The 23,238-nt window shown below is 41.2% G+C and overlaps 1 protein-coding gene and 1 pseudogene across 1 annotated transcript in view; one reads left to right on the plus strand and one right to left on the minus strand.

Annotated features, from left to right (window-relative positions):
- The window catches only part of PLCB4 (phospholipase C beta 4), a 420,273-nt gene that overhangs the window by 341,289 nt on the left and 55,746 nt on the right, over positions 1-23,238 (minus strand). The gene's annotated exons all lie outside the window — the stretch shown is intronic.
- Positions 2,644-4,495, plus strand: LOC113626631 (ran-specific GTPase-activating protein pseudogene; annotated as a pseudogene).

A 23,238-nucleotide genomic window follows, 5' to 3' on the forward strand; every position in this document is an offset into this window, starting at 1 on the left:
TGGGGGGCGGGGGGCACTCCCTGAGAAATGCTGTCCTTGTAGTCCCCAAAACAGGCTGCTCTTAACTTCTCTCATCAAGACAAAGATTCTCTCCACTTACTCCTTCTTCAAGGCAACTACCTCCAATTTTTAATTCATGCAAACAAGTAGTTGCCAGCACCCAACCGGAGCCACGCACAGTCACTGATGCCCTGAGGACAGACACGCGCCTTTGTCTCTAAAGCCCAGTGGGAGGCAGAAGGTGATCAAGCAGACACACAGGTACACAATTACAAACTCTGATTAGTGTGATGAAGGAAACTGAGATGGAACAGGGCATGAGACTTAATCCAAAGGGTTCCACACTCCTCTGAGGAAGTGACACTTGAGCTGAGATTTGAAGAGTAAGTTAGAAGCTAAGTGACAGATGGGGAGAGAGAAGAGAGGCTTCTTGTCCAGGGCCATGGAAGGACAGAGGGCAGGAGGGAGAACAGTGCACAGGAGTAACTTAAAAAACAAAACAAAGCAGGGAGGGGATGACTCAAGAAGTCAGAAGGCAGGTCAAGCAGAGCTTTGGGGAACATAGAAAGAAAAGAACTCTCTAGCTTCGGAGGGATGGGCAGGACCTGAGAATTCCTTCAAATCCCCCTAATGCTCTCATGTGCCATTGCCTACTCTGACCACAGTACCCGTGACATAACCCATCCCACCTCAGCCCTTCAAGGAAAATCCTCAGTAGCACAAGACTTGGCCCTCTCAACCCATCGATGACTGGACAGCCGGCAACCAATATGAGTGTCTCTTGGAAGCATCTGAACTTGGGAGCATTTGAACCTGGGAGCTCTGCAGACACAGAGGCTATATAGCTAGTTGGTGATGAACACTGAACTAAAAAGCTTCCATGCAGTAGGGCCTGAGGGACATGTTGGGCATATTGAGTCCCATACAAAAGAAAAAGAAAAGTATTTGTAAATTGTTCATCACTCTTCCCAAGTCTATTTCCCCTCTCTGGGAAGCTAGTCCTGTGACTGCTTTGACCAACAGAACGCAGTGGGAATGGCCACCCAGGACTTCTGAATCCTGGCCTTCAGGGCTCCGGAAACTTCTGCTTTTGCACGTATGTAACGCTCCCTCTTGTCATCCGGCCCCCAGGCTGAGAGAAGCCCAAGCCACGTGGACAGGGGCCTCATGGAAGAGCACGCAGGTGCTCAATTGGCATCCCAGCTGGGCTCCCATTCTACAGCCAGCATCAACTGCCTGCCACGTGGGAGTGTCAGGTTGAATATTCGACTCATTTGAGCCCCCAGATAACTAAAGCCCCAGCAACACTATGTGGAGCAGAAGACCCACCCAGCTGAGCCCAGTCAGACTCCTGAGGGATACTAAACGGTAGTAGTTGTTTTAAGCCAATAAGTTTTGAGGTAGTTAAAGCAAGAGATAACTAAAGCAGAAATAGAGGAAGGTAGCAAATAAAATCAGGAAAGAATAAAGCAGAGATGCAGCCGCTACATGACAGGGGAGTTCAAGCTTAATTCTGGGCTTTCCCACTCTAGTTCCATGACACTTGATCAGACTTTGGTCCTGTCTCTGTAATCCACAAATCTAAACTTCTTGACATTAAATGGCCTTTAACATGACCAGCTTAAGGGCCTTCTGTTCATAAAGGCTTTAGCTATAATACCCCCGTATTACAGCCACCGTTTTGTTCATGCCTCTGCAGAGGAATTCTTATTTATCAGTGCCCCATGAAGTAACCAGCACTCGTTACTGGTTCACTGTCTACAACTATGGAATTGATAAAACAGTCTTCACCAATTCCCTGCCTTGGGATATCAAGATTACTAATCCTAAAGGTTTAGGGACAAGAATAATTAGAAGGAATAACGTTCAAGTATCTCTTATGGCAGGGGTGTCAGATATGTTCTACTAAATGGGTGATCGTGAAATATGGATGCTAACATAATCATTAGTAATTGAAAAGGTAATCCACCATATTTCCATATTTTAGGTAATTCTAAAGTGATACAAGGTAATTCTGTCATGATAAATTTGGTGTAAGGGAGCACAAATCTGAGCAAAGGTACGTATTGATAGAAGACACCAATGGCTCTATCTCCCTCCTTTGAGACGCTCATGAATTAGAAACATGCATTGCTCAGTATTTAGAACATGTGCTCCATGAGGTCTAGCAATATGTTAACACCCAAAGATTCTTAACTACATTGTTTTTGTTTTGTCTTCATCCCTAATATGTTTAGAGTACATGTGCCGTCTATATTATTTTAAGTGATTAGATTACTATTCTATCCCTTGGTCTCAAGTCCAGGCACTCCTCCAAAGGCTACCAGCATTTTGGCCAAATCATCATATGCCTCATTGATTCTCCAACCCATGAGGAAATTCCATACCATCTCCCCTTCCCTCCTTGGGAATCTCACTATCATGCTTCAAGACTCAACTCAATGTCACTGGTTCTATGAAGCATTATCTGACACTCCCAAGCTTAACTACACCCTCACTGAGATACACATAATACTTTGTAGACGCCTATACTACTTAAAATATTTATCATAATTATTTGTTTGAACGTCTATTTTCCCAACTACATTGTGATTTCCCTGAAAGCAGTGATCAAATACTATTCATTACTGACTCCATGGTGCTTAGCAAAGGGCCGGAATCACAGGAGGCCCTCTGTAAACATGTACAGAGTGAGTGCTTTCTGTTGCTATAGTGCCTTACTCCAAGCTGCTTGAAATGCCTTTCACACCAGCTTTTTAAAAAAATTTCCAAAAAGTGGATTATAAACCATTAGAGGGATGAGGAATAGAAGGAATTAGGAGGAAATGACTTATTTATCTAACATTAAAATACACGAGGGGTCGCAGGGCAGAGGGAAGAGCGGGCGGGCGGGCGGGCGGCACTGTCTCCAGAAGCGGAGGAAGGAGCTGCGAGCAGCCGCCGAGAGGCCGCGGAGCCCGCGACGACCGAGCCGACGAGTAGCCGCCGCGCCTATGGCGGCCCCCAAGGACACCCACGAGGACCACCACACCTCCGCCGAGAATGCTGACGAGTCCAACCATGACCCCCCAGTTTTTGCTAATATTTTCTCTTCCCGAGCAAGAAATTAAAACGCTGGAAAAAGATGAAGAGGAATTTTTTAAAATGCGGGCCAAGCTGTTTCGGTTCGCTTCGGAGAATGACCTCCCGGGGTGGAAGGAGAGGGGACGTCAAGCTGCTGAAGCACGAGGAGAAGGGGACCATCCGCCTCCTCAGGCGCAGGGACAAGGCCCTCAAGATCTGCGCCAACCACTGCATCACACCGGTGATGGAGCTGAAGCCGTACGCGGGCAGCGACAGCGCCTGGGTCTGGAATACCGACGCCGACTTGGCCGACGAGTGCCCCAAGCAGGAGCCATTAACGCGGAGAATGCGCAGAAATTAAAAACGAAGTTTGAAGAACGCAGGAGAGAGGCTGAAGAGAGAGAAAAGAAAGGATCTGGCAAAAATGAGAGTGCCGAGAAAGTAGCTGAGAAGCTAAGAAGCTCTTTAGGTGAAAGAGGGCAAGGAGCCCGAGGACGAGACCAAGGAGGCGCAATGGGTCGTGTCCCGTTGTGTCCTTTGTCCCTGTCTTTTCCCTTTTTCTTTTTTTTTTTTTAATTTGCCCTGCCCCTTCTTTTTGGTTTGTTTTTATTCTGTTTTGTTTTCACAAAGGACTTTATATAAAGAACTGACTTCCAACAACAACAAAAATACATGAGAGAAATCTCTCCAATTTCCAGATGGGTAGATCCACTTCACCCTTCTGTTTCTATGAATTACCTATTATTCCATCTGATAGAGTCAGATACATTATAATTAACTGCATACATGGTCCTAATAAGGCAGAGCTTCTGATTTTCAAGTCACTACTCAGAGGAGACCAAACAAAAAAGTTCACCAATTAAAACGTAAGGCAGCCCTCCAAAACGTCTTCTTTAATAAGCACCATGTCTTTCGTTAATGCATCCTACCTGCTGAGTGTCCTTAGGGCTCAAGTACAATTTACACTCCATTATCTTAAATCTTCACACCGTCTCTAGCTGTTTCATCTCATCCAATTCTGTCTGGAGAGCAAGCTCTTCAAAATGGTGTCTCAGCCAAGGTCCCAGCAGGAGACAGATGGAACACACGCAGGAGACAGCTGAGGGCATTTAATAAGGGATTATCTACCAGGTGTGGGCAGGGCTTGAGGAAGACAACCAGGGGACCTGAAGAGCCCTAGGCCAGAGGGGCAGGAAGACAGAGCCACCGGAACACAGTGAAAGTGCTGTGGCTACAGGAGGGGTTGCCGGACAGCCTCTGTGGCTTCCGGGAGGACGACAGAGACAACCATCAGCTCAGTGTCAAGAAGAAACCTGGGGGGATAGAGGCTGACCTCATGTTCCTCCTCCATCCAATCTTCTGCTCTAGCCTCCCACTTCCTGCATCCGTCCAGACGCCTGAGGGCAAGGAAGCCCATCAACGCAGCATCTAATGCTCCATCTGCAGACATGAGCACATGCAGAAGGTGGAGCGCAGATCAGGAGGGCCAAACAGAGACTATCCAACACTGATGGTATCACAGGCAGTACCTACTTCTCAGCCCCACCTACCCCCTACTAGAGCACTAGGCGCGCAGATGGTAAGAACAGAAAAGAGCCAAGACGGGATGTTTGTCGGAATCGCACTGTGTGTAGGAACCTCCACTTACACCCATTTCCGTTTCCCTGTGAGCCTGCAGAAGTGACCCCTCCACAGCCCCTCGGCACTCAGCTCCCACACACACTGACGAGGCCTTACTCTAGGACCCGAGACTCTGATGGTGGGCTTTTCATCAAGTGCCTACAAGTAAGACCTCCAACAAATAGCCCAGCTCTTCACCCCTGCAGAAGACTACTGTGAAGCCTATTCTACACCGCCTCCAAAACACAGTGCTCTGCAGACAGCACTCCGTTGCCCCCAGTGGGATCAACCTGGGGTCCACACACCCTATACTGGCTGCATTTCCTTCCTTATCTCACATCCCCACTCCCCTACTTGTGCTTCCTGGGACCGTCTGACAAGTAAGCTATTTGCACCCCAACCCTCATCTCAGGCCAGCTTTGAGAGAAGACAATCCACAACCCATGCCTCTGAAAACAGACTTATGAAGAATGTGAGAGTGTGGGCACGTGTGCATGTGTGGTACTGGCCCTGCCTGTGGTTACTCTGCACCCAAGGAAAAATGTACTGAAATTGAAGTCAAACAATGTGACTTCTAAGTCTCCGACTTGGCCTTGAACTTGCTCTGTGAACCTTAGCAAATAACAACCTCCCCAGGCCTTGATTTCCTCATCTGTCCAATGAACTCAGATAAGAGGACCTTTAAGTTTCTCATCCAGCTTTAAAGTTTGCTAAAAATTTTCAGCAGTAAAAGGGACATAAAGCATACAGCCCAACAGTGGACTGACACAAAATTCCACTCTTTGGTGTGTTTTCTTAAAGTTAGGTAATTCAGAAAAAGCAAAAAGCACTTTTGTATTACCATAAAAAAACTTTTATTTTTTAAATTTATTTTATTGAGGTATCGTTGATTTACAATGTGTTAGTTTCTGATGTACAGCAAAGTTATTCAGTTACACATACATAAGAAAATAACTTTTAGAAATTAAGAACTGAACCTATCAACCAAATGGCCATTAGATACTAATTTAAGTCAAATTTCCTAGCTTTGACAGCATACGTATAGTCAATTATTCTTAAACTTATAAATCTTGTATAAACATCTATTGACCATCGTCTTACTCCATTATAGGAAAAACCTATAAAAAATCAAGACTGGAAATTTTGTATAAAGTAAGCACCTCAAGAAATGGAGACCTGCTTTATAGTTGTGTTTCTGCCAAAACTTTGTCTCAATGAGCAAATCATTTCACTTCCTCATTCCCCACACCCAGTAGCACCTCCAAGAGGGGGACCTAGGGTCCTTCCATAAGCAATGATCAACTGGTAAATTAAAGAAGGGCCCTCGGCTTCAGTTTTATTAAATGGAACAAAAAAGGCATAATAGGGTTACACTATCTATACCATCTCAACAAACTCTTCCTACTCTAACGTTCCCTCTTGAAATGAAACAGAATATAGTGACCTAAAATTCTGCACCTCAGAATGATTCTAGTCTTCTCTTAAAGCTATTGCCTCTGCCCAGAGTGGCCACCCTAGAGCAGTGCTTACCTACTTAGTGGCAGAAGCCACTGGATCCCAAATTCCATAAACTGAATATTAAGGGAAAAAACGGAAGTGCAGTGCTGGGCATGCAGTGCCATGGAATGAATGTTGTTTCTAGCTCTCATATTTAAGATAATGGCAAAAATCAGTCCAACCACTGGTCATGAGCAACACCGTTCTGACAGGTGATCAAGACCTTGTCTCAGTAATATCTGGAAACATATGACAAGCAAACAAAATGCCTGGAAGCAGGGTAGAAGGGAGCAGAGGAGGACATGGAGGGAGGAAGATGATAAGACAGCATTCAAAGGCTCTTTCAGGACTTCCATGCTGGCACAGTGGTTAAGAATCCACCTGCCAATGCAGGGACACGGGTTTGAGCCCTGGTCCAGGAAGATCCCACATGCCACGGAGCAACTAAGCCCATGTGCCACAACTACTGAGCCTGCACTCTAGAGCCCGTGAGCCACAACTACTGAGCCCACGTGCCACAACTAATGAAGCCCGTGAGCCTAGAGCCTGTGCTCTGCAACAAGAGAAGCCACTGCAATGAGAAGCGCACCACAAGGAGTAGCACCCTGCTCACCACAACTAGAGAAAGCCCCTGTGCAGCAACAAAGACCCAATGCAGCCAAACATAAGTAAATAAAATAAATAATTTTTTCAAAAATAAAATATATAAGGAACTCAAATAACTCAGTAACAAAAAATAACCCAACTTAAAAAAAAAAAAAGGCTCTTTCACTTCTTTTTCTTACCCAGCATATTCATAACAAATGCACCATCTGTAATAAAATGCAGAACCGGGCTTCCCCGGTGGCACAGTGGTTGAGAGTCCGCCTGCCGATGCAGGGGACACGGGTTCGTGCCCCGGTCCGGGAAGATCCCACGTGCCGCGGAGCGGCTGGGCCCGTGAGCCATGGCCACTGAGCCTGCGCTCCGCAACGGGAGAGGCCACAACAGGGAGAGGCCCGCGTACCGCAAAAAAAAAAAAAAAAAAGTGCAGAACCTGAGAGTACAGTAAGCCTTTTAGAAGGACTATTAGGACGATGGAGGGGTCTTCCTAGTTTTTATCTTAGGCACAAAGAATTCAGAGTTTGTGGGTATGGGAAACAGAAGAGGGAGGATACAAACCAAAAGGAAAGTTCTAATTTTGCATCTTTGTGGGCAGACTATCTAAAAAATGGTTTCCTTCCAATTTCCTCCAACACGAAGAATGGTCAGCTGCTTCTCTATGATATTTCATATGAGTTTCAAGGTAAAGAAGGAAAGGAGGAGTTTCAAGAAGGAAGAGGAAAGAAGAAAATGAAGTTACACAATGTCAATTACTAAAAAGTTAGATATTAAATTATCTTACAGCCAATATAAGTTTAAACAAAGTTATAAATACTAATTTATTATTTATACAAAAATTGTTAAGAAATATTAAATTACCAAAAAGAAAATTATTAAATTACTTTGGAAATACTAGCATGAAGAGCTATAATCTACCTAATTGTCTACATCAGTGATTCTCAAAGATAATAGATTTACCTAGAAAACTTTCAGAAATTATGAAGCCTAGGATATACCAAAAACCAATTATATCAACATCTCTGGGGTGCTGGACAACCAATGACAGTATTTTTTGAAGCTGTACAGGTGACAGTGACAGGCATACAAGTTTGAGAACAACTGTTTTACATCATGCTGAGTTAATGTTGATGTAACTTAAGGCAAAAGACAGGGGCTTGAATCAATCCTTCACTTCTCTAAAACCTTCCCTTCCCTGGTTCTTACAGGTGGGCATCTGGGGCACAAAGCTTCATCTCCCCACTCCTCACATGCCTGAGGTTACCTCTCTACTCCCTCAAGCCACCTGAAATCAGATACTGATGCCTGTTATGGGGCTTATGGGGCAAAGAAGCCTGAGGAAGATCCCCCGGGAAGTGCAGTGACATTGAAATCATGTGCAGTGGGAACTGGTGACCACAGTGCCTTTGCAGGAAGGAGTCACATCCGCTAGCAAAGAAAACTTGCTGAGGGTGAGCCATGTACTGTTCTCAACGTGTGCAGCTTCACCCTCTTTTTCACTGGTTTTATTCAAACATTCATTCATTCACCCAAATGTTTACTAGACATGTGGTTTGGTCCTAGCTCACCTTGAATTCACAGATTGAAGGGAAAACAGATTTCAAAAAGTAACTGCAACTCAGCGTAGTTAGAAAAATGGAAGTGAGCAGAGTCATAGTAATAAAATACACAAAGAAGAAATTACCTCTGGGGAAAGGGTTTTCCAGACTGTGGGAAAGAGTCAAAAGGTGAGAAGATATGAAAACAGAAATCTATTTAGTACTGCATATGGAAAATGCACAAGCGATAAAAGGTCAGAGGTCAGTGTGAAGTCAGAAAGGGCACAACTATTTTGGCCTTACCCTAGAGCCAGTGACCACACTGCTGACATTTTGGGCTGGATAATTCCTTATTGTGGGGGCCTGTCCTGTGATTGTGGGATGTTTAGCAGCATCCCTGGCCTCTCCTCACTAGATAATAGCAACACCTAACACCCCCAATACAGTCATTAATGTCTCCAGACATTGCCAGATGTTCCCCAGAAGCAAAATCACCCTTAATTGAGACCCACCGTCCTAGAGGCAGTGTGGACCTACTGCATAGGCAGAACAAAGTCAGAAATTTGCCTTTTAGAAAAAGCAGTCTGACAGCAGTATGGAGAATGAAGTGGAGTGAGGGGATATAAACTATCAATCCAGCACGTGAACCTGCAGATTTGGGTGCACATTTATAACCACTTTTATAAGGATATCAGAGAGTCCACCCTCTCAGTGGACCTACTTTATACAATAGACTTTCAAAGAAGAATCAAATGAAGTTTTTTGTTATGTTAACTGTTGTTACAATATGAAAACTTCCCAAAGTTAGCCTCTGGGTGGTGGGATTCTGGGTGATGGCTCTTTTCTTTATACTTTTCAGTATCTTCCACAACCTGAATGAATAAAAGAGCAATTACTTTTCAAGGTACCTTCCTCAGGTATACCCTTCGTGGAAATAAAAATATTGCATGCATAATACTCAGCTGCAATGGTGGAAGAAAGGATCCCACAATATCTAACTTACACACACATGCACACACACACACGAACACACACACACATACATACACATGCATGCCTACCCTTGCTCACTGTACTTCTGAAGACATCACAGCATCACAGCATTATGAAATACAGTTTTCTACAAGCCAAATGGACAAGGTATCTTTGCAGAATAATGTCCCTTTGCACACACTTTTTTGAAGTAGGGCATAATTTCCATTATCTATTGCTAAGTAACTAACCACTGCAAAACTTAGTGACTTAAAACAGCAATAATTGATTATTTCTTACAATTCACTGGGGTGGCTGGGCTCAGCTGAGCAGTTCTATTCCACGTGGTGTAGCTGAGGTCACTCCATAGGCTGCATTCAGTCAAAAGCTTGACTGGGGCTGGAACATTCAAGATGGCTCTCATCCTTCAAGGTCTCTCTCTCCACATGGCTGATCAGTTAAGAGTCTAGCCTAAGTTTTTCTATAGCACCAAGGGTGGCTTCCAAGAAGGAGCATTTCCAGAGGACAAGCCCTAATGTGCCAGTGCTTACCAAGCCTCTGCTTGCATCATGCTTGCTAATGTCCCTTTGACCAAAGCAAGCTGTATGGTCAAGTCTAAAGTCAATGAGGAGGGGAATATACAAGGGCCTGAGTGATGGGAGGCAGAGTTCACTGGGGCCACCAAGGTATCAGTCTTCCACAGTTGGAACAGGGTTTCCTTGTAGACCACGTCTTTTTGGCCCAGACCTTCTGAACATCAACAGATTTATTAAAAACCAATGATTGTAGACATGAAATGATCCATACCAAATTAAAACTGAAGCTACCACACCTTCGTGCCTTCCTTAAGCCAGCTCTCAGTGCAGAAATAGAAATCATTCAATCTCATCATTTCATAAGAAAAAGGCATTTCAGAGGAAAATCCTATTTTTTTTTCCCTAAAGGACAGAAATACCAATGATGAAAGATTCCCTCACTAAAGATTAAGTACTAGTCTTCAGGTGAATTTGAAGATTTCATTTTTATAATACACTCACTGGACTAAAACAAACTGATCCAAATCTACTGTCAATTCCCTTCTTCCCAATTTTCCTCTTAGAGGCATCAATCTCTTCTGAAGAACCAGGTACAATCTAGGTACAAAACTTAGTTTTCATTGAAGACTAGGAAAAATCACACATCAATTGCCATATGTAAAAATTATAATGTGCTTTAAACTAGTATAAGGTCGCTTCAAGGTTGTTTTAATGCATACTGTTACATTATTTTACTATTTTGGCACACAGGGATTATGAAAATGCATGCTCCAGAGGGGAAAGGCATCGCCATCATGACAACCTTCTAGTAGAGCAGTAAACACAACCCCAAAGTGGCAGGGATGCCCAGGAAAATACTGGGTGTCCCCTGGAATGGGTTTACCTTGTGGGTGGGGGTCCTGTTTTCCAAATGACCTACCTTCAGATATGACCAATGAGGAGGGCGTTTCTGATTCTAATCTCACAGAGGAAGGATGCCCATACCAGGGTGAGTGAAGACCGAACAGAGCTCCTAAATGAATCTGATGAGTTTGAAACAATAGCAAATTTGAAAGATTAATTTCAGCCATTCATTATTAAGAGAGGTCAGAAGATGCAGAACTAGTAGAAAACCTATTTAATAAGAATTACAAATAAAAAGTATTTGCAGGCCATTTTCAAATAGCTCTAATCAATTTTTAGTGAATTTGGTGCAAGAACAGCACATAGAATTGTGCCAAGCTCAGTATTTGTCAAATGAATAAAATATAACCCAATGGAAAAATGGCCTTGGAAGTCTAGCCCAATAGTTTTCCACATGTTCTTGATAAAAATGGTGGAGGGCAAGAGATGTGGAGGAGACAAGGAGCTGACTACTGCTTTATACCTTGGGCTTTCACGTGAATAAAGTTACTCCTACTATTAAAAAAAAAATTCTACTACTACTACTACTGATCTATCCCAACATCCTTTTTTTATGAATAAAAAAACAGAGATCCAGAGTAGTGAAACCACAAAACCAAGGTCAGACACAAAGAGTGGCAGTGTCACAACTAAATCTCAGGTCCAGAGAGAAATATAACATATATGGTCAATCCCCAGTATTGCAAATTCAGCTACTCGTAGCACTTTGGTGGTCCTTAGTGGACATGTGCAGAGAGGCAAAAAATTTGAGCCACTGATGCACACGACTCCAGCTGAGGTCAAACAAAGCTCTGCTCTACCTTCTTGATTCAGCTCTCATACCGTAAACAAGTGTTCTTTCTACAGTCTATGTAGTGGCATAGTTTTCGAAATTTTGTGCTTTTTGTTGATGATTTCACTCTTTAAAAGGCCCTGAGCATCATGCTGAAGTGCTGTCTAGTACTCCTAAGCTCAAGAAGGCTGTGATGTGCTTTACCGAGAAAATATACGTGTTAGACAAGCTTCATTCAGACATGAGTTTTAGTGCTGCGGGCCGTGAATTCAATGTCAATGAATCAACAATACATGTTAAGTACGATTTTTTTTAAACAAGGTTATATGTTGATCAGCTGATCAAAATGTGACCAGAGGCTCATGGGAACCTATCCCCGCAAGTCCACTAAGAGCAATGGCTCTGTATTCACTAAGTCAACGTTCATGGAGACTTTATGGAACATAACTATTGTAAATGAGATCAACTGTGCAACGGACACCTCTTTAGTTGTTATTACCGAGGGCCTTGAACAATGGCTACTAGCACTCTTGAACCAGACACCGGTAAAATACCATAGATAAAAGTTCCTCCTGTGCCCCCTGAGCACTTTGGTTTTTCTCATAACCAATGACGTGAGCTTTAAAAATTATATGGGAATTTTAACATTTTTCACTTATTTGGAAATTGACTATTATGCAGATTATCACATCATTTGATAGCCAAAGAATCAGGAAAGGAAATATCCTAGAAGTCATCTAGTCCAGGAATCACTAACCTGAGTTCCATGGACCACCCAACAGGTCCACAGATATAACCCAAGGCTCCATAAACTGGGATGGTAAAAATAATTACATGATTATTTTCACTCAACTCTAACTGAAGTATGGCATTTCCTCTAATTATAAATATAAATCACAAACCACAGTGGTATTAACACCACCTATGACTTGGTTTTCAATATAAATTCCAGATATTTTCTTATCACATTAGAATTATTTCAGATATTACAAAATATCACTTGTGTTCATCAATAATTCAAGATTACAGTAGCTATTATGCCACTTAATGTGTTAATAAGATGTACACACATTATCATGCCACAGATGTATTTACTATTTTTATATCTTTATTTCAATGTAATAGTTTCCTTTGTAGTTCTGTGTATTTCATTTGATGCATTTAAAAAGTTATTTAGAGAAGGGGTTCCTAGAGGCTTCACCGAACTGCCAAAGGGGTGCATAAGAACCCCCAAACCACTTCTCTTATCCCACAGATAAACATGACCTAGAGAAGGAAAGTGGCTTTTAAGGTTCCACCACTGGTTAGAAGCAAATCCAGGCCTGAAGCCTCACAATACCCAACATGGGGCTCTCTGTGCTATGCTGAGCTGCTTAGCTATTAAATCAGTAGCGTAAAAACTGGGGCTCCTTATCCCCCAAAGTTTGGCCAATGGATAAGTGAGCCCTGAGATTAAATTACATCAATGTGAAGAAAAAGAGAAGCATGTATCCCCAGGGGGAAAATGGTGAGGGTTTCATAATCCATACATGAGTCCCTCACGGCCTCTCCAAGATTCACACCCCACCCCTTGGGGAATCATGGATGCCCCACCCCCAACGGAGGCGAATCACTGTGGTGAAGAGCCAGTGTCTCTGGTGTGATTGTGTGTCCCTCTGTATGTTGATGCAGGATGACATTTCCCTCCATCACCCCACAAGCATCCTCCACACCAGCCACAACTGTGTGCTGTACACCAAGCCTGCTGAGTTCTTTCCCACCTACTAACACAGTTCCCTCTGCCCACGATGGCCCCCTGCCTTCTCTCCCTGGCAAACCCCTTCTCATCCTCTAATACCCAATTACAGGTCATCTTCTTCCTCTATTTTTGCCAGGTAATTACACTTGTCTCAATACTAGACTATGAGCTTTGTGAAGATGGACAGGAGAAGAAAACTGGGAGACAGGAAAGGAGGTCAAGCATCTATGGCACACAAATGAGAGATAATTGTAGTAATGGTAACAAGGTTAATGTTTGTTGAGCATTTAATATGCACCACACACTGTTCTAAGCAATTTAAACAGATCACCTCATTTGATCTTCCAAACAGCTGGTAAGTAAAATTATGATCCTAATTTCACAGATGAGGAAACTGAGGCATAGTGAGATTAAATAAATTGCCCACGGTCACACAGACAGGAGGTGGTAAAGCCAGGACCAAAATAGAGGCAGATCCAGAAGCTACAAATGCCCAAAACTGCCAACTGCACTGGAAGGCGCTGATCTCAGCCCTTCATTCAATAGGTGAGGAAGTTTCAGGTCACAGAGAGCAAGTGTTATCTTGTCAGTCAGGACCCAAGGTAAGATTAGAATTCGGAGCTCATCTGCCGGGAGACTGCCTCCTTCTAGCTTTGTTTAGATTTTAGTTTGGAAGAAGAGAGGTCAGGAAGGGAGGGAGGGAGGGCAGGCAGGCAGGAAGGAAAGAAGATCAACAGATCATTTAGTTGATTGGTTGATACATCAAATGATGGGTCAACAGATGGATAGAAAGATTAACAGACAGATAGAAAGAACTGCTCCAGCACAAAGCAGATCTGGCTTACAGTAGATAATCAGTTATTGTTCCTTGAGCCATGAAAAAATGTCAAGATATGCTATTAATACCACCCGAGTGTTCTCTAATTTAATGTAATTTCACAAGATTCTGTTATGTGACAGCCCAGAGGCCCACAGTGAAGGAAAGGCAAGAGGCTTAGAGGGGATGAGCTGCCTTGCCAGGAAACCCTTAGAGGAGCGTTGACTTTATTTTTTCAGTCTCAATTAGCCCTCCTATATTTTGACGGGCATAATGAATATAATGTTCTATGTTAATACAGAGAAACTAGTTTGCTTTGCTTGTGCTTTATGTTAATTTCTCGCTGACATGACCACATCTTCAATTTATCCCACTAAGAAAAAGACGATTTCTTTCCAAATAGCTGCCATTGTGCAAAGTCAACACAGAAGATGTCCAGCCTCCAACACGAGATCAGATAAGTTTGCTCCTGACCTAGGCAACTGCGCTGTCACGTGCAAACATCATTCATGGGTTTCCTGGGAAAACAATCCAAACACAGAAAACATCTGCTAAGGGACTCTTTCAACGACTTTAAGGGGAAACACTTGCAGTGAAAATACCATCAATTTTCTGTGGCTGAAACTGCCTTCCACTTTGAAAGTTATTTATGTGCTAGAAACTGGCTAGACGACACATCAATTAAAGTAATTTATCTTTTAACTTCAAAAAAGGAGGATGCAAGCAGACGTTCTGAAGTATGCATGTATCTCCCACCAAATCCACTGCATTGTCATACAGATCCTTAGAGGTTTACTGTTGATTTGAGGCAGGTGCTAGGTAGCTGCAGTCTTCAAAAAGATGCACATTTTCCCTCTGTAATCGCAGGTCTAGGACTCACTCTCTGTGGTTTTGCGATAACTGCCTAAATAGGGTTGGCCTGTAAGTGCTCTAACATTAACAAGTCCCAAGGATCAATGAAAGTTCAAACCTCCTCACCTCGCTAGAAGCCTCAAGCCCCAAAGACCATGAAGCAGGGCTCTGACTGACTTACACCCCTGGCTGCATTTTTCCACTTTGAGCAGCAACTCTGGTACGAGAAACTTCTTAATCTGTTTCCAAGCTTGTCACTAAATACATAATTTTATATTAAAAATACAATACACAGAGAATGTCAAAATGAGCCCAAAACAACGGGGTTTAGAGCTGCTAACCCTCTAGTACCTTGGTGTTAAAGTTTCCACTTTCTCTTGTGGAAAATAATCCCCCTGAAAAATATCATAAGACATCACTCATATGTGAAATCTAATATAAAAAATGATATAAATGAACTTATTTACAAAACAGAAACAGACTCATAGGTTTCTAAAACAAATTTACGGTTACCAAAGGGGAAACGTGGAGGCGGGGGAGGGATAAATTAGTAGCTCAGGATTAACACACACACTCCACTATATATAAGATAGATAACCAACAAGGACCTACTGTATAGCACAGGGAACTACTCAATATTCTATAATAACCTATATGGGAAAAGAATCTGAAAAAGAATGAATATATGTATATGTATAACTGAATCACTATGCTGTACACCTGAAACTAACAACATTATGAATCAACTATACTCCAATAAAATTAATATAAAAGAAAGAAAAGAAAAGAATCTCTCTGTCTAGCTTTAAAATGAGGTAATCCAGTATTTGGCACAGAGTAGATGCTATGTAGGTATACGCCAATATTGTTAGCATTAGTATTACATAGATGGTCACCTGAAAGAAAACCAGTGGAAGGTGATGGTAAATTAGAAATTTTCATCTAAAATAATAAATTTTATTTTATTGTGATAAAAAAAACTATCCTAAGGCAAGTTGAAAAAAAATAAAATGGTCTTCTCCCAAGACTGAATGCTTCTTTTGTAATGCAGTTCAATATTCTTAGACTTTCATCAGACCTTAAAAAAAAAGCAAATGAAATGACATGTTGAAACTTGCACTGACCCTCTTGCATTTCCAAAGCTCCTGGCTTGTTGTGCTTAATGTTTTTTTCTCTTCGTTTCACACCAACTTTGTAAGCAACAAATAGGACTTTGTTAGCTTGTGCAATGATGCAATTATAAGTGCACTAGCCTTCCCACCCACAATACGAATCTGATTTCAGAAACAAAAAAATCACCACTAAAGTAGTATGTTATCACAGTACCAAGTCCTTTAAGTTCTTTAAATCCTTTGCTTGGATTTGAAACTTTGAAAATGTGGAGGGAAGAGTGAAGAGGAAAGGAAAACAAATTGAATTACGAAGTAGCCGTATATTTTTAATCATACTGGGCACATAACCGAAGTCTTAACAAAAGATTATTCTTTGACCCAGTAATTCTGCTATTAGGAATTTATCCTAAGAGTGTGCAAAAAAGCTTATCTTCAGGAAATAATATTTCTTATAGCCTTGCTCATAAAAAGCAAATTTTTAAAAAAGCAAAAATTGTTGTATAATATTGGGCAACTAGTTAAATAAAACTCATTCATTCATATCAGTAGAGTATGCCATTCGGAATAATGCTTATTTAGAAGTATGTCTACTTACACAGAAAATGTTCATGCTGTATTTTTTTTTTTTTTTTTTTTGAGGTACGCGGGCCTCTCACTGTTGTGGCCTCTCCCGTTGCAGAGCACAGGCTCCGGACGCGCAGGTTCAGCGGCCATGGCTCACGGGCCCAGCCGCTCCGCGGCACGTGGGATCCTTCCGGTCCGGGGCATGAACCCGTGTCCCCTGCATCGGCAGGCGGACTCTCAACCACTGCGCCACCAGGGAAGCCACCTCATGCTGTATTTTTAATTTCAAAATGCAAGTTACAAAAGTGCATGGGTAGTATAACCCTTACCATGTTTACTCTAACCCTTACACATACACACACACCCTACATACACCTTCTTTGTCCCTCTTCCTGTTCTTAATGTTCTTCACATCACGCACCATTACCAGATATACAGTAACCTGTTGGTTATGGCCTATCTCCCCCAACTAGAACAAAGTAAACCTCAGGAAAAGAGGGGCTTGTTCTGTTCACCTTTGTGCCCACAATGCCTCACACTGTGTCAGGCACATGGTAGACAAGTAACAAATAGGACCAAAGAAATAAATATAAGTATATGTGCATATGTGTATAGAGAGAGACACAAGATACTGAAAGGTATTCCCAAAATTATTAATAGCGATTATGGCTGGGTAGTAAAAATACACACACTTTTATATTCTTCTTTACACTGATGTATAGTTTCTCACTTTTATACAAAGAACTTCAAAAAAAAAAGATATAACCCCTTTTCATATATGCTTGTGTGCATTTGTATGCATGTATGTGTGTGTATGGCATGCATGTATGTATTTTGACACTTGTATTTGGTTATCTAGTAAGAATATCCTTCATTCCTCAAATTGCCAAATTAGCCAATAGAAAAAAATGAAACACTATTTTATTCTCTACTTCAGATGAACTAAATGAAATACGGGACAAGTGGTTTAAAAAAACACACACACACAATAAATTTATTTTTACTTTTTACCACACACTTTCATTAAACCACGTACCAAGCATATAAAATCAGATAGTATAAATCCTTAATCAATTGTTCCTTATTTCATAATAAAAAGTTTTTGTTTTATGAATTACAGGTAGTATTTTGCAATTATGGTGGAAAATAACAATTTCACAGGTACCACAATAGGTGTCCTATTGTTTTATTTTACAATGTTAAAACTAGCAATTACTCCACAAGGCAGCAAAACTGGATCACAGTGTTCTCATTGGTGTGAAAGCAGAATTGCCATCAAGAGACACACCTGGTAAATGGATCAAATCAAGAGCATCAGAGGCATTTGGAGAGCATCCTTGAAATCAATTGGACGGCCTTAACATTACAAAGCATCTATTTGGGGGCGCTTAAAAGGTAACATATTTCCTGGGCAACCTTCAATGTTTCTATTTTACATTCTTATAAGTAATACAAAACTTCATAATTAATAAACTTTTAAGAATCCACTGCAGAGTGTGTAAAAAAAATTGTCAATTACAAAGATGATACTTGTCAACTAACACTACAAAACAAAGTTCATATAAAAAGATGATACATGCAAATACAGGTCTCCATGTGAAGCAGAAGTTTATACTAATGCTGTGCTTCAAAAACAGGATTGGGGATACTTCTCCCTGGGGAAGTGCTCAGGGAGTCTGTGAATTGGTCATAACACCAAAACCCCCTTTGGCCCTCCAGCACTTGAGGCCCCACATAAGTCTGCTCTCAGCCGTTCTTCTCTCATTTGCTTGCTTCTTAAATATTTCCTTTCATTCACTATCCGTAAAGTATCAGGTGAGTATTCTATAAAAGAAGTGTTTTCTTTGCCTTTATTAATCTCACTATGATATTTAACTCTGAAAAAAAAGTATGATTGAATTTTGTAAATAAATTTATCTTTTTTTTTACTCTAGACCAGAGGTTGGCAAAGTACAGCCCGTGGACCAATCTGGCCTGCCATCCATCTGCTTTTATAGAGCCCATGAGCTAAGTTTGGTTTCTACACTTTCGAATGGTTGAAAAAAATCAAAAGGATAATATTCCATGACACATGATAATTATATGAAATCCAACTTTTGGTGTTCATGAATACAGTTTTGTTAGGACACAGCCACCACACCCATTCATTTAGGTATTTTCTGTGGCTATTTTGTGCTACAACACTAAAGAGTTGCAATAAAAAGTGTGGAGCCCATAGTCAAAAATACCTTCTGGCCTTTTTCAGTAAAAGTATGCTGACCTCTATTCTAATCTGTATGATAGCAACACATAACATAGATCGTAGACTCCTATTAGATCACTTTATGTATACTATTTGAAAGAACTGGGTAATTTACATAGGAAAATCTGCATATCATCTGTGTATCAACATCTATCTACCGACCTAGCTTGGTAAAAACTTAGACGAAAAGTCTGGAAGAAAACTCACCAAACTGCTAATGACGGTCACTTCTAATGAAGAGAGAGAGTGGAATTGAATAAAATATTTGCTTTTTACTCACCTATATTGTTTTATTCTAGCAAGGAGGTACTACTTTTGTGTTAAAAAAAGGAAAAGAAAGAAACAAATTTCAAGGGGAACTTCTCACATACCAAATATTGACCTTTCAAAACAGGATAAAATTAAACAGTTGAAATGTCAAAAAAAAAAAAAAAAAGATTTTTCAAGAGTTTCTTAACTGTGTGATCATTTAGAATTTGTACACTCAAAGCAAAGGGCATCTTAACCATGAAAACAATGTGAAATGTAATCCAGTTATGTCATACTAATTTTTAAAAGTAGAGTAGCTACTTTTAAAGTGCACATATTTTGAAAAGGCCAACATTGTTCAGAAACATGATAAAACAGGTAATACAGACTATACATTATTAGAGACTATAGCTTTATTGAGTCACCTATAAAGAAAAAGTACATTTAAATATTTTCAATTTCCATCTTTCTCTCTCCAAACTATCAGCTGAAACTAATTCATTGCATGCCTAATAAAGAAATACTGATTCATAACTCTTGATTAAAATTTTTTTCCCAAAATATATCGTAAGGAACATGAAAATCATGTAGCCATATGCTCAAGCACACAATAGTTTCACTGTTTCTTATTTTTAAATGGACACAGAATCTTCCAGAGACCAGACAGTGCATCCAGACGGGCATGACGCAGTAGAGCCTCGCCTGAACCACCACATTTATAATTCAATTCCTGCACATTCATAAACGCTGGCTTTCAAAGTGCAAGCCCAACGGTCCCTTTAACTACACTTAGATGCACAACAATTGACAGCTCATTATGACAAGTGGTCTCAAGAGTAAACTATTACAGTTAATGGTCTGTAAATGCTTTAGTCTCCAAACCTGGGCCAACATTAAAGCAAGCAAAACTGGGCCTTTCCTTAAACGCATCTGGTTTTTAAATGCCTGTATGATATAACATTACTCAAAATTAATCTCCCTATTTCCAATTCCTGAAATACTACAATTTAAATCAAGAGTACACACCTAATTAATCTTATGGGGTTTTTTTTTAAAGAAATACACTATAATATGCCAATTTGTAAGTATCTACATCTTGAAGAGGAATAGAAATGATTTTAAAGCACTGGAACAAAAATACCTAACTATCCAGTAATAGAATATTCCTGAAATGTTATAGTCCTTCGTGATTTAAAAGTATACAACCACTACAGCTATGTTTAATACAAAATTATGTAGGAAGTAATCACAATGCAATGTTAAGAGAAAACAAACAGGATAAAAATCGTATGTCCAATATAATCCTAATTTTATAAAAAATAGATGTTATATGGGACATATAACATTAAGTTATAGTGATTTTTTTTGTGGGTGGTAGAATAATGGTGATCTTCATTTTTATGTTTTCTTGAATTTTTGAATTTATCTACAATAAGCACCATTTTTACAATTAGAAAAATTTTTTTAATAAAAATAATGTTCCTTTGTGTCTATTCCTGTTAGTATACATGAAAAATTACCACTAGAGATTAATCTGGTTAGTCTGCGAATCTGGGAGATTCAAGAATACATTTCATGTTTAATTTTATCTTCAAGGGCAAACACTGGCCCCAAAATGAAACATTTAAATAAGTAACATTCCTAATAGCCCTGGGGAAAACAAAGTGGACAGGAATGCTGCCAGTAATAATTAAAATTGAAAACTGTAATATTTTGTAACTATTCTTGTCAAGTTTTAGACCTAACAGACATAAATTCTGTGTCAGGAATAAACCTTAAATATGAACAACTTAATATAAGCAACTGGAAAAAACGGAAATAATTAGCATCATTACAAACATGACTTTTCTAAGACTGATGTCCTTTAACCTCATTGGTCAGAGCTGCCTGTTTTGGACACATTTCATTCAAAACTCTGCATTAAAGTGCTGTTTCCACTGGCGACATCTTTGCCTTCCACAGGAAAACAAAACAACTCTCCAGAAAGAATTTCAGAACATTCTAGCAGCAGACTCTGTAACAGTGTGTTCAACACCAGCCGACTTGTCCTAGGAAATTATAAACAAGCCACTTCCTACACTTCCACCAGATAGTAGCTGCCCAGGCTTTGGAAACAGGCATCATGACTGGCACGATTAAAGCTAAAGGGAAGAGAACCAGCAGGAACCGTTCACGGAAATGATGAGAAACTAGGCCAAAGACCAGGGAGCAGGTGGACGGACACATGACAGCAGCCCAGAGCCCTGTGGAGAAGCCAGAAGCCGGGAGAGAATCTGATAATTGCGGGTGGTGGTTACTAAGCAAAAACAAACAAAAAAACAAACAGCGAAGCGCATTTACGGAGGAAGGGGGGAAATGGATGAAAAGGTCCAAGCCAGGGAGTATGGAAGCTGAAGAAGCTTTGTTCACTAGTTAAAAGAATGCCAAGCGCGCAATGGATGCTTCGCAGGGAGCGGAGACAAAAAGGTAGGCTGATGCCATGCTGCCTTCTGGAAACTGACAGGCAGGGTCTCAGATGATGAGTGGATGAATCACCACAAAGAGAAAAGCTTCGAGAACTTTCAGGGAGAGAGAGAGAGAAAGAGAGAGAGAGAGAGGCAGGGGCTGCACAGGTGGGGGGCCCAGGTGGGGGGGGTGCTCCTTCTGCTTGGGGTTTGGGGGAGGCAGACAAGGCGAGGAGGGGTGGAGGCATCCCCCCTCGCAGGAGCCTGGCTCTCAGTGAGGACTTTATTCCCAGGCAATGGGAAACCACGGAAGACGACAGCGGAGAGCTGTGGGATCCGTCCCCAGGAGAAGGATGAGTGATGTGAGCTTGGGATGAGGGAGGGCAGGAGAATGGGGGAGGGCAGGAGAATGGGGGCAACCAGTAAGGGAGCAAACGACACTCTGCAGGTGAGAAATAACACTGATTCTGAAAATGGAGCCAAGAGGATGGAGGTGAGAGAGATTTGGGAACTGGAATGGGGAGCACCTGGCAATTACTGGCTTTGAGGAGGGATGGAAAGGCAGATGGCAAGTGGATGCTGAGAGAGAGAAAGGAAGAGCTTAGAAAAGGAGCGTGTTGAGGGAGTTCAGATGAAATGGGATTGAAACAAGATGTTCAAAGGGGGTCTTGAATCCCTCCTAAGGCCTCCCTCTTTAATCTAAGTTCTGCATTATCAATCGATAACAGAGGCTGCACACAGTAGGTCTGCTCGCTCGCATCCATCGTGCACATCAGCCTTCACAAAAGGAGAGCATGGAGGGTGTCCTTCTTGGGGCAGTGCCCACAGCTCTGTGGCCGGGGCAAGAATAATTAGCACAGATACCAGTGGCAGACAGCCTTCCAAAGTACATTGTTGAAGGAAAGAGGAGCCGCCAGGTCATGTGTCTGCCCATCTGGCATCACCCCACTCTCAACAGTGTCTGCAAAAACACCCTGGACTTCTTAGAGGTACATCATCTGATCTCCCTAACAGGCTGTCATGTGCTGAAAGATTAAGGAACAGAATTCTTACATTGCCTAAGGCAGCAGCATGGTTTGCGTTTTAAAAATTGGTTCCGTGGCAAAGAAATCTCCTTTGGAAACATTACAAGAAGAGCTATAAAACTTACTACGGTGAGTAAACACTAGCAGATGGATGCTAGAGAATCTTTATCTTCAACTCATTATGCAGACATTAACCTTGATAAATTAATAAAGGTGAACTAATAAACTTGTGGGCTTATATACTTTAAATAGTTCCAAATCACAGAGAATGTATAGAGATAGATGTTGATGAAAGCATTTAAATAAGCTCTTTTTCTTCCTTCTTAAAACTATACAGTAAAATAGCTACTGAGTGACTAGGTTTGTTTTTTTTTTTTTTTTTTTCTCTCCTTTTTACTCTGTCAGGGAGACTAAGATAGGTTCCAAGCTATTAAACTCTCCGTGATGTACAAGTCATCATCATAATTGGGGGCACACTTTCTTTTGACCTTTACAAAACTTTCATTTCCCAAATGTGACAGATAAGGAGTGCTTTTATAGCACCAATAATGATTTTTTCCTATGGGAACTCGCCAATTATAAGCTGAAAACGAAGGAAAGACCATACTGGATACACATTTAGAATCTCAATGCGCCCAAAATATAGCTGAAATACTTAAGAATCATGCTTAGAGGACAGTTCAGGTGAGTTAAG

This window comes from Aethalodelphis obliquidens, unplaced genomic scaffold (assembly GCF_003676395.1).
Source record: "Aethalodelphis obliquidens isolate GAN/ISIS:26980383/991018 unplaced genomic scaffold, ASM367639v1 scaffold18, whole genome shotgun sequence".
Classification (NCBI taxonomy): Eukaryota; Metazoa; Chordata; class Mammalia; order Artiodactyla; family Delphinidae; genus Aethalodelphis; species Aethalodelphis obliquidens.